At 43.2% G+C, this 12,628-nt stretch overlaps 1 long non-coding RNA gene across 1 annotated transcript in view; it reads left to right on the top strand.

Moving 5' to 3' along the window:
- LOC121595444 overlaps positions 1-1,908 on the top strand; it is a 57,694-nt gene extending 55,786 nt beyond the window's left edge. The window contains exon 5 of the long non-coding RNA XR_006005166.1: positions 33-1,908. This is a non-coding gene — a long non-coding RNA (uncharacterized LOC121595444). The remainder of the gene's footprint in view (positions 1-32) is intronic.
- Positions 1,909-12,628: the final 10,720 nt, after the last annotated feature.

The following is a 12,628-nucleotide window of genomic DNA, read 5'->3' as shown; positions in this document are numbered from 1 at the left end:
TCTAGCGATAATTTGTTTATTTTTCATCATAGGAGATGCAGGGTATCCTTCCGAACCATGGCTTATAACACCCAATCGTAACCCAGATTCAGGCACACAAGAATCTATTTGTAATATATTTCATGCCAGAGAACGAAACATCGTTGAGAGAACAATAGGAATACTGAAATCCAAATTTAGATGCCTGCTTGGAGCAGATAGGCGTCTCAATTATTCGCCTAAAAAGTGCACAAATATTATAAACATATGTTGTGCACTACACAACATATGTATAGAAAACAACATTGGTTGGCTGCAGAATCTTGATGAAATGTTTTTGTTTATAAATGATTAAATTAAAAACGATATAATAACAAAAACATCACAGCATAAATATTCCAATGTTTTCATATGTTATCGTAAAGGAGTTTCATTTTCATTTTCAACATTCCTTTTGTAAATTAAAAAAGATGTATTTACATTAACACTGCAATATTTTTGGTTATATCTAATTGGGTTTATTTTTTAAAATGGCAAGTCGTTCATATCTTATTTCTATCTGGTTGTTCGCTTTTGCCAATTTTTATTCTAATTTCTTATTAGCTATTTTCATCATTAGCTCTAATTTCTTATTTGCTACTTCGCGTTTTTGGTCCAACAGCTGTTGATTTAAAGCTACACCTGTGGACATAAAAATAGGAACTTTTTTTCTGACCGAAAAACATAGTTCTTTTCAGAATTATTTGGTAGCCCTGAAAAGAGCTGGTTAAGTGGTGGTTGGGAGGTGGTGTTGCGGTGTTCCACAGAGCGAAACACATTCTAACGGTCAATGTGTTGATCATTATTTTCTTTCACTGCCTGGCAGCGAGTAGCCATATCTAGGATGAGCTTCTTGCAGGTTTCTGGAGGTATGCGTTTCCACATTTCCTCGCAGCGTACCCATAGGTCATCCGCTGAGGATGCATGCTGGTTCTTGAGCTTGTCCTTAAGATTCGACCCCAGATTTTCAATTGGATTGAGGTCAGGACTCAACGCAGGCCACGGTAGAACTTGCACATCTTGGTTTGCCAAATAACATCTAACTGTTCGTGATGTGTGCTTTGAGTCGTTATCATGCTGAAAGATGTAATGCTCTTCGTCGCCGAATGTTTGTCGAGCGTATGGAAACATCTTACGACTAAGTATTTTTCTGTACCCTTCCGAGTTCAGTGTCTCGATGATACGGACCAAAGGACCCGGGCCGTGCCAGGAGAAGCAACCCCACACCATTACGTGGCCGCCTCCGTTCCGGCTGCAGCTTCCGAACCTTCCGTGGTCTCCGGGCACAGAACCCAGCGTCGTGTAAACGGCGAGACGCCGTCTTCGACGAAACTTGCAATCCAAGTTCCTGCTTGATTCCAGTGCAAGTTTTGGAAGGGTCCACCCTGCTCTTTTTAACAATCTGCGCGTCAACGTTAGCCGTTGTTTTTCGCGGACGACCTGTCGACTTACTCGTAGTGTCGCTACGAATGGCGATGTCCACAAACGTCCGCGAACGGCCGAACGCCTTGCAGATTGTCTTTATTTTGACGTTCTCACGAAACAGCCCCTGAATGTGTTTTTGTTCCTCTGGTGTGCAGTGCTTACCGCAACCCATGAAGATTTTGTGGATTTTTTTAACAGCAACCTTACACCTTGACCACTGACTGATGAATGAAGTGCAAAACGATTTGGCTCTCCTTTTATACTGCCGCGACACGTCATCGGCACACGTAACTCAGATTAGTAGCGCACCAAAAATGGGAGTATATAAGGCAAAAATCGGCGATTGCAACTTCAGTACGCCTCTCACTCTTGCCGATGACACATCTAGCGCATGCATTGAGCCAAAAACAAAAAAACTCACACAATTTTTTTTTCATTTTTATGTCCAGCGGTGTACTATTTAAAACTTACCGATCACGAAGATATTTTAAATTAAACGGCGACTCTGTATGCCCTATCCATCTGCTTTGATCTGTTATCAGGAGCTTTGGTAATGTAATAGCTAGGTGTGATGGAAAATAATAGAACAATAAACAAACATTAAAAGCAGTACGATTGTTAGAACATAAACATCATTTGGAAAATTCTTTTTCTTATGCATGCACTTACCCGTAGATCAAGTAACAAAAAAATACTGCATTTACGTCTGCGTTGACATCTGTCACGATGAACTTAACCACTTTTCTATTAACACTTAATGATTTTCGCTGCATCTTCCGGCACCAATACTTCCCAAAAGAACTTTGCATTCGTTCTGGCAATGAGTTTCGAACGTTCACAACACAGCGCGAAAGCGGAGAACACAATGTAAATGGAACTATGTAACAGTGTTGATCATATGGTCATAATAAAGTATAATGGAATTTATTTTATTTCAAATGAATTGATTTAATTCTGATTTACATTTCAAATATTGTTATCAGCCTAGTTGTTAACGTTTAAAATTTTGATGAAGTGAAAACATCATTACCAGATAAATGAAACGACAATCGACGCATTTTGATCATATCGAATAATGATCGTCTTTCACACATAGTGTCATCTCTTGCGCTTCAGGGTCTCGCTCAGAGCAAAAATTCTCCCATCTTCGCAACGGTGGGAGCGATCGGTTATGGAGGGCTGGAGGAGTGCGAGTGTGTGTCTCATGCACACAGAGAAATTTTGATCAACACCTCGATGGTGGGAGCGTTTGGCGTTTGGATGGGGTAGTGGAGTGCGAGTGTGTCGCATGATTCCTTCAAAACTAGGGCCCGGGGGAGCGAGAGGTATCAAAATGAGTTACTGTTTGCCAAGCGGGTAGTCAGCGGTAATCGTGCTGCGGACGTGCGTGCGAAAAAATCAAAATTGTTTGATTCTGACGTATGCGGTTTCATACTGTCACCCGCTGCGGGTGTCAAATTTCATATATTTTCAGAAAACGCACGCCCGGCCGCATCAGCGATTACCGCTGCCTTAGCAAAATTAAGCTACTTTTTGTGGCACGTGCAAGGACCGTAAAGATATCATGTCAAGTTATAAGCCCGTTTTGACAGCTAAGTGGAAGAAGAATCGACGAAGAAAACTGACAGTTAGTTTTCCGCGTTTGGCGAACGCTTCAAGTTCTCGAAGGAAAATTTCCATTGGAAATCACGGGCTGTGTTCTAATAAACTAAAATATTCACCCAAATTGATCTCCACTAAATATTGACCATGCAAAACGTAAACAATCCATCAATACATATACAAGCGGAAAACCATCTGTTAAAATCGGAGCCCAGGGGGAGGATCGCCAAAAGCGCTATAACAACACCTCATTATACATTCCACCTTGGGCACGTGACAAAAAGTTGCGCGATGACGTCTCGCGCGACAAAAATTAGATCAATTTTGCAAACACAGCTACAGTAGAACGTAGATTATCCGGGCAGCTCGGGACTGGACAGTTGCCGGTTAATCGATATACACAAAAAATAGTCCAATAAATGTCAAATTCATATTGTAAAACCTCGAATTTCACCAATTTGAGTTAAACGTTGAACTTATAACAAAGGCACAAAATCGCAAGGCAGAAGAATAAACAGAAGGCTGAAGGTGTTGTCAGTACAAAAATCCGTAAACGAATGATCTTTATTTTTGACATGTCAGATTATAGCACAGTTGTCACGGTGATGGTCATATTCCGATCCGGCATATTTGGCACTATGGTCTAATCAGGGATCAAATCTCCAGGATATTACAGCTCGGCTATCCTGACCAACAAATTGACCTCAATTTGAGCGGCTTAACTGTAAAAATCTTCAATACTTATTGAACAGAGCTGACATGAGAATAACTCACATACTTTCAATCACAACTGATTTTCTGACCAACATCTCCTCCGGAAGTCTTGCTGAAGTTTACGGAAGTTACAGCCAAGCTTGAGGACGATGCTGATATCGAAAAGAACTGATCCTGAATGATGTCGTCATGTGATGCGTGAGGTTGAATCAATCTCATAGTTGGTTTAAGTACTGCTGCTGCTGATCGGCATCTCCTCCAGAAGTCTTGCTGACGTTTACAGAAGTTATAGCCAAGTATAATATATAGTATAGGATGAACCTGAATACTGAAAGACACCACGATGATTGTTGCTCAACAGCTCAGTAGGCTACAACCGATGCCACAGCACTCGAACATGACGCGGCGGTAGAGGGTGATAGCGGGGTCAATCCATAAAGTGGCGGAACGTAAAGCTCACAGTGAATCGGAGGTGATGACAACTCGGCATGCGGTGCACATGCAGTAACAGAAGTGATGCGAGAAGCTTTTCCAGAATTCCAAGTATGAGCGATGATAAAAGAATAACCAGCGGCCGTATTCATACTAAATGGCGTCGTCGTCATTGCCATGCAAAATGAACAAGATGGCGGCCACACAAAATGCAAGTGCTGGATGGCTGGTGTCTTTGGGGTTTCAGGGGTCGAGATCGTTGTGGCTGGTGAATCTGGCGTGATCTGACCCAACCATGAGGCAAATCGTTGCTTAAACATCGTATTTGCTGCCTTTTCCGGCAAGCACACACAGAAGCTTCTCGTTTTTGCGCATTGTGATGGCAGATGGTAGCGTCATCTCACACACAAACACACAAACTCTTCGATTCACAAAGTTGTACCGTGCTGGTTTCGACAGCAAAGCGGGTGAAGGCGATAAGTCGTATCCCACTTCTGAGATGTAAAACCTCGAATTTTTCCAATTTGAATGAAACGTTGAACTTATAACATAGGCACAAAATCGCAAGGTAGAAGAATAAAAAGAAGGCTGAAGGTGTTGTCAAAAATAAAGATCATTCGTTTACGAATCGTTGTACTGGCATGTCAGATTATCGCACAGATGTCACGGTGATGATCATATTCCGATCCGGCATATTTGGCACAATGGTCTAATCAGGGGTCAAATCTCCAGGATATTACAATATAAAATTTATGGTAAAAACCAAGGTGGAATGTATAATGAGGTGTTGTTATAGCGCTTTTGGCGATCCTCCCCCTGGGCTCCGATTTTAACAGATGGTTTTCCGCTTGTATATGTATTGATGGATTGTTTACGTTTTGCATGGTCAATATTTGGTGGAGATCAATTTGGGTGAATATTTTAGTTTATTAGAACACAGTCCGTGATTTAAAATGGAAATTTTCCATCGAGAACTTGAAGCGTTCGCCAAGCGGAAAACTAACTGTCAGTTTTCTTCGTCGATTCTTCTTCCACCTAGCTGTCAAAACGGGCTTATAACTTGACCTGATATCTTTACGGTCCTTGGGTAAAAACCCAATTCCGCGCTGTAAATAAACCAGTGACAGTTCGAACATGCGACCTGGACACTGTGACGGCCAAGCTACACGTACCGGACGACACCGGACGATGCCATAAAACGAAGGACCGCAGACAAGAGATTCGCGTCGGGCCGGGCCGTGTCGGATCACAGCGGGCCGATTTTGTATGGGATTTGACAGTTGGCGTTAACGGATTTATGGCATCGTCCGATGTCGTCCGGTACGTGTAGCTTGGCCGTGAGCCGCTCCACACTCTTTGTGTCAGTTTAAATTGGTGTTGTTTTCATTTATGGCGGTTTGTTTACATTTCGTTGCGGTTATCATCAGGTTCCCGTGGTTCGATATTCGGTCGAGCTTTCTTTTCGTCAACCTCATCGTGACGATCGTGGTGCTCGGTGGACTGTTGGCAACGATCGAAAAGCATCTGCCCGCTGCCATCCGGCAGACGTTCTGGTATGACAGCATGCACTGAAGGGATCATCGGACCGATTGGTGTCCCTGCTGGAGATCCTGAAGGCGTGGTTCATACATTTCTACGTCTTTGCTGCCCTCTGGTCGGTGGCCGGATTTGCCATCATGATGTAACCAGCGCGGGACTACGTAATCGCCTTCCTCGATACGTTGGTAACCAACAAGCGTATGGTGCGTACCACGCCTACCAAGACGATGGTTGCCATGACGCTGATCACGCTGCAGTGTTTGCGCCGGTTCTACGAGACTTGGCTCGTGCAGGTGTTCTCGAGCAAGCTGAAAATCACCCACCAGTGGTACGTGGAAAACTTTCACAACTATCCGAAGCAAAGGAAAGCACTCTGTAGGGATCGAGAACAGCAAGGAAAATAAATATATATCATAGATTCGAATAAGGCAGGTAACAATCATTTAATAATGATCAGATAATCAGATAAGAACATACAAATATAAGTTTATTAAGTAGAAACATGAAAACAGTTAAGATAGAATAGCGATTAACGAAAAGTATCGGCGCATTCAAAATAAAAATCAGGCTAATCGCAGAGAGAGTGAGATAGCGAGAGGCGATACATCCGTTCGTATGGAAGTGTCAAAATAGGAGGCTTTTCGAGGAGAGGAGGAGAATCGTCAGTCTTGTGATTGATCTTAGCAAGGATGGACGCGACTATTCGATCGGACGGAATAAAATAGTTGTTTTTGATAAAAAAATATTTCGGAAACCACCACACATTCGTCCCGTTCGTTCTGTGAGATCGACGGTGAGGGTGCGGATAATATCATTCCGGTTGTTGGGATTTTTTTTAGGATCGAAAAAATGGTATGGTTGGTGTCCGGCTTTTTTTAGGTTGCTGGTTCCCGGTTGATGGGATTCAGCTGGTTTTCCTGGATCGTCTGTGAATGCCCTGTTCCACGGTCCGGTCGTCGATGCACTCGAGGTGCACCGCATTGACGAGCGGCAGTAGCGGGATGCAATCGGCGCGGCCGAGCTGGCAACGAAGCCGTTTCTCGGTGAGCCATTCACGCCGAATGAGGGCGGTCAAGAGCCGACTGCATACGTTCGATATATTCGCTACGGGCACGATCAAACTGTGTAACGATGCCGAGTGTGTCCGGCCATCGCGACTAGAAGCTAGCGGAAGTTAAGTTGCGTCGTCTATTGTGGTGCGATGCGCTGCATGTTCCGAGTGTGCGATTGAGTTTCATGTGTGTTTCTTTCTTGTTCACAGGCACTTTTTCATCAACAACTGGCATGACTATCGGCGCACGGTCGGTGGCTCTAGCGAAGGGGAGGGTGCGTTCCAATCGGCTGGCAGGACACAGATCGGATCGGTTAGGACAGCGATCGGCATAGTACGGTTCGCGACCCGCATGTGGCAATTTGTTGACTAAGTGGAGGCTCTTTTTCGTTCACACATTTTAAATAATTTTCACACATGTTCTCTTTTGGTTTATCTAGTTGCCTCTTCAAGTGCAAATCTACGAACATGTTTATAAGATTTGACTCTTTTGGTCGCAACGTTTGCCAAGTCGCTCGGGATATTGGATTGTAAGGAATGAATATGCTGTCCGCAGGAACCAGATGATGACATCACCAAGGAGCTAATGCGTAGCTTATCAGGGGGATGCGAGAATGGTTTGCTGTTTTTGGCACAGCTCCCATGTATCATCCATACCCAGTGCTGCAAAATGTCACTATCAATGTCATAAAAAAACTAGACTGAAACAAAATCGATATCAGCGTCACTTACTCAATTGTGATTATCAGAGGTGATACTCAGAACGATTGGTGTGTCTAATACATGCTCATGACATGTTTGCGACCATCGCTTGGTCAGTCACTATATCACGACTTTTTTTTTACTGTGATCAATTTTTCAAAATGTCACTGACATAGTCATGACAAATTCTGGCTGAGGCTGAAACAAAATCATCTCAGCGTCACGAGCTCTACTGCGAAGATCAGAGGCGAGCCTCAAACAGTTGGTGCGACCATCGCATGCTTGGTGACATTGTGTGCAACCAACTCGTGTTCAATCACTTGGTCGCGACATTTTCAGTCGGTGATCATCGCGATGGTCACGGGAGATATGCATTGCGTGCGGGTGGTTCCAAGAAACAAAATGAGCATGTTTTCTCGCTCGGTTTGACCCGACAGATAATCAAAACAAATAGAGCGAGAAAGCATGCTTATTTTGTTGCTAGAGTCCACGCGCCACGTATATTCCAAGAATGTCGCGACTATCGCCGACAACAATGTCGTGACCAAGTGGGTGACCAAAAGTTGGGTGCTAAACTAAAAGTCACCAAGCATGTGATTGATTCTCCAACTGTTTGAGTATAGTCACTGATCATCTCCGTTGTGTACGTGATCTGATTTGAGCTTCGTTTCAGTCATGAGTGTTGATGATTGAAACAGTGGCATTTGGCAGCATTGTACACAACCAGAAAAAAATCATGATAATGCTTGCGCCGGCATTAAGCAAAGTTAGTCAGTCAGAGTATCGCGTTGGACTCAAGAATTCACATGTCGTGTTCAGCATGTCATGGCGCACTTTTATTGACTATCAGTAATGAGCATCAAGCTACCACGGATATGTTCATTGTTTTCGTTGGTGAAAATCTCATGATACTCATGACATTTTGCAACACTGTCCATAACACACCGAATCATTATGGCGCAGCCGTGAACATGTACGTCATCCTGCACGGGTTGGATGGTGACGGTCTCCCGCTCGGTATATCTTGAAGGCAGTACAGTAGGTGACCGCTAACTGAGAGGTAAACAAGCTCCAGTTAACGAACAATGTTCGCTAACTGGAGTGACGTTTCTATGGATTGATTGTTTTGATTGGCGTTGACTGGAATAAACATACCAAACTTTTTTTTCATTTATGTTGATATAAAGTATAGTAATTCGTGTAATAACATAAATTAATAGCAAACGTGGGCAAGAGACCCAAAATTTGTTTGAAAAATGCACATTTGCGACAGATTTCTCTTCATGAGATTCCGAATGTTTCATGTTTTGACGTTTAAGTGTTCGTTAACTGAGAGTCACTCCAGTTAGCGAACCTCCAGTTATAAAGCACTCCAGTTAAAACACATCCAGTTAGCGGTCACCTACTGTATAACGCAAGGCAAGTATACATATAGTTTCAGTACGTTTAATAAGTATAAAGAATGCTAATATCTTTGTTTCTTATTCCAATTTTCAGATTCAAATGAACAATATACAAGGTACTGTATAACGCAAGGCAAGTATACATATAGTTTCAGTACGTTTAATAAGTATAAAGAATGCTAATATCTTTGTTTCTTATTCAAATTTTCAGATTCAAATGAACAATATACAAGGTGTACTAAACATATACTGGACTCTGTTTTGAACGGGTCTAGTAAAAGTAATTGTTAGTGGTGCGTGCATATTATTATTATTATTTTTTTTATTCAGGAGTAACGGTCCAAAAAGGCCGTATTGCTTAAGAGTAGAAAATACAAATGTAATTCATGGCGCTACAATCCATATTGGCAGGGAGACATTTCCTTCTCTGAGCCATGGAAGGGCACCTTATCCGGGTGTACTCGGACGGTTTTGTTTTAATCAATCCAGTCCATGATTTTGCGGTCCTATAAGCGTGGCGAAGGTCTACATCATTCGGGTTTCGAGGTTGTCTATTCCAGTTCAGTGTTCCAAATGGCATTGCGGGGGTCTGTATCGTGTGGATTCCAGGCATTTCGTCGGATCCATCTATCAGCAGCGGTCCGAGTATATTCCCATTTAGTTGCTCAAATGACATTGCGAGGGTCTGTATCGTTGTAGTCCTTTCCTTCAGTGGTCCGAGTGACATGGCGGGGGTCTGTATCGTTCCAGTTATCTAGTAAATCCTTGCAAGAACATCGTTCGAGCAAGGATCTTCTGTCTGTCGTCAATGCCGATTACTCAGCCATACACATTGCACTCATTCATTCTTACATTCATGCATACATTCATCCATCACAAACATACAAGCGATGTACAACATGTAACACATAGACAAACAAGAGGAAATAACATAGGATGCAAGATTGCTGTTGCCAACAATGTTGGTTGGTTCACAGACATTTTGCTTAAGGAAAGTCACACAGTTAAGCCGTTCTCTCTACAGAAATCGAATATGGCCTTCAGGAATTCCCAGTCCGATGCCGCTAATATATCCCGAATCGGAATATCAGTACATTTTCCCAGTCTTTCGACCGCGTCCAGCAAGGCAGGTCGAGCAGACTCGTATTCCACGCAGGACCACAAAAGATGATCCATGTCGTGGAATCCAAGCCCACAGCCACATACTTTGAAGTCGACCAGTCCTATACGCTGGAGATGTGCACCCAATGCGAAATGATTAGACCTAAGTCTAGACATCATTCGAATGAACGCATGATCTCCAGGGGTGTTATGGAACCAAGGCTTCAAGCTTACACGAGGAGTGATTGTATACAGAAACCTTCCGAGTTCATCCGAGTCCCACAGATTTTGCCAACGTGCCATGCAAAACGCCTGTGGGGCCTGCAAGAACTCATGAGGAAGGATAGGCCTATCAAAGAAAGACCCTTCTGCAGCTCCCCTTTTGGCCAAATGGTCTGCCTGTTCATTTCCTGGTATACCACAATGAGCAGGTAACCATACTAACGATATGCGAAACGACTTTTCAAACAGTGAGCTTAAAACCTTTACAATTTCTTTCACAAAATAGTCTGGGCTCTTAACAGCCTTTACGGATTTTAATGCTTCAATAGCGCTTAAGCTGTCTGAGAAAAATAAATACTGATCTGCTAGGCATGCACTTATCAATAATAAGGCATAAAAGATTGCGGCGAGCTCCGCTACATATACTGAGCATGGTTGGCGTAATTTAAAGAATGCTTCGGAGCACGTGTTGTATACACCAAATCCAATGCCCTGCTCTGATGAGGATCCGTCAGTATAAAAATGGTTACTGTTAGCATGGCCATGTTTCTCCACAAATTTCCTTCAATGAGGTATCTACACTTAAAATGGAACTGCAGGACTCTGGTAAGCTGGCACTAGTTATACTTTGAGAAGTACTAGGGTGCACCTGTAAGGAAACAAAATCATGATAGACCTTCATGATTTTGCATTTAGAACCTATCTCTTGCAGTGTTTCAAAGTTCTCGATTATCAAGGGATTTGATACTGTAGAGCGGACGAAAAGGCGAAGCGATAGTAGCTCAAAACGTAGCTTTAGCGGCATCACTCCGGACATCACTTCGAGTGACATGTTATGAGTCGACTTCATGCTACCTAGCGCGATTCTAAGACAGCGATACTGAATCCTCTCAAGTCGGATTAAATGCGACTTGGCTGCCCAGTGGAAGCATATGCAACCATACTCCAAGACGGACAGTATCGTAGTCTTATATAGGTTAAGGACGTCTTTGGGGTGTGCACCCCACCAGAGTCCGGTAATCGATCTGAGAAAATTGATTCTTCTTGTACACTTCTGTACCAGATAGTCAATATGTGTCCTCCATACATTTTTGCTATCAAACCAAACCCCTAGGTATCGAAAAGATTTGGCAATGGATATCTTTTTACCATATAAAAAGATATCGACCTTTGGGTCAACCAAATTCAAGCGTCTATTACTCTCAGTGTTGTAAAAGAAAGAGAATATCAGCATTTCCGTTTTCTCTGGAGAAAACTCGATACCTAGGTTTGTAGCCCACACTTCTAAATTGTTGAGTGTGGTTTGCAAAGGACTTTGAAGGTCGGCGATGTTGTTGCTGGCGACTGATACAACACCGTCGTCCGCCAATTGCCTAAGGCTACAGCCAGGTGCAAGGCAAGTATCTATATCGTTGACATAAAAATTGTACAACAAGGAGCTCAAACAGGACCCTTGTGGTAGTCCATAAAAGCTGACTCTCCGAATTTTCATGAAGCCATTGTCGAAATTCATTGCCTTTTCCGAAAGGAGGTTGAATAAGACGTTATTCAGTCTTGGGGTTAAGCCCGCAGATTCTAACTTTTGACACAGAACATTGACTGATACTGAGTCAAAAACCCCCTTGATGTCAAGAAATGCAGATGCCATCATTTCTTTACGAGAATGAGCCATCTCGATTTCGGACACAAGCAGCGCCAAGCAATCGTTGGTACCCTTGCCTTTGCGAAAGCCAAATTGGGTACTTGACAAGAGGCCTTTGGATTCAAGCCAATTGTCCAGTCTAAAAAGAATCATTTTCTCAAATAATTTTCGCAGACAAGATAACATTGCTATCGGTCGATAAGAATTATAGTCTGATGCCGGTTTGCCAGGTTTCAAAAGGGTGACTACTTTCACTTCCCTCCACTCCAACGGGACGGTGTTAAGCTCCAACATAATGTTGAATAATCTCAACAGCCGTTTCTTCACCAGATCTGGCAGATTATGGAGCAATTTGTTCCGAATCTGATCCAGTCCTGGAGACGAATTGTTGCTGGAGTACAGAGCAAGCGATAGCTCAACCATTGAGAACGGTGAATCCATTTGCGGATCACTCCCAGGAGCACTCTGTTGATATGGTGGTGCTTGAGCGAAATCAGGGCAGACTTTTTGTGCAAATGGCTCTAGCCATGCCCCAGAAACCCTTTCGCTCTCGTTTGTTGCTTTGCTGTTGCGCATCCTTTTCGCCATGCTCTGAAGCTCCGTTAGCGAAGTGGAAGGCTTGAGGTTTTTGACATACCTCGGCCAGTATGACCTTTTTTTTGCTTTAAGCAAGTTTTTGCACCTACGCTCCAGGCCTCTATAATGAATGTGGAACCGGTGTCTCTATACCTGGCAAAAGCCTTCCGCTTCGCTGAGAATGCCGCTTTACAATCCGCG

The sequence above is a fragment of the Anopheles merus genome, chromosome 3R (genome assembly GCF_017562075.2).
Source record: "Anopheles merus strain MAF chromosome 3R, AmerM5.1, whole genome shotgun sequence".
Classification (NCBI taxonomy): Eukaryota; Metazoa; Arthropoda; class Insecta; order Diptera; family Culicidae; genus Anopheles; species Anopheles merus.
The sequence above is the reverse complement of the archived record's forward strand: the minus strand, read 5'-3'. Positions and strand labels throughout refer to the sequence as shown.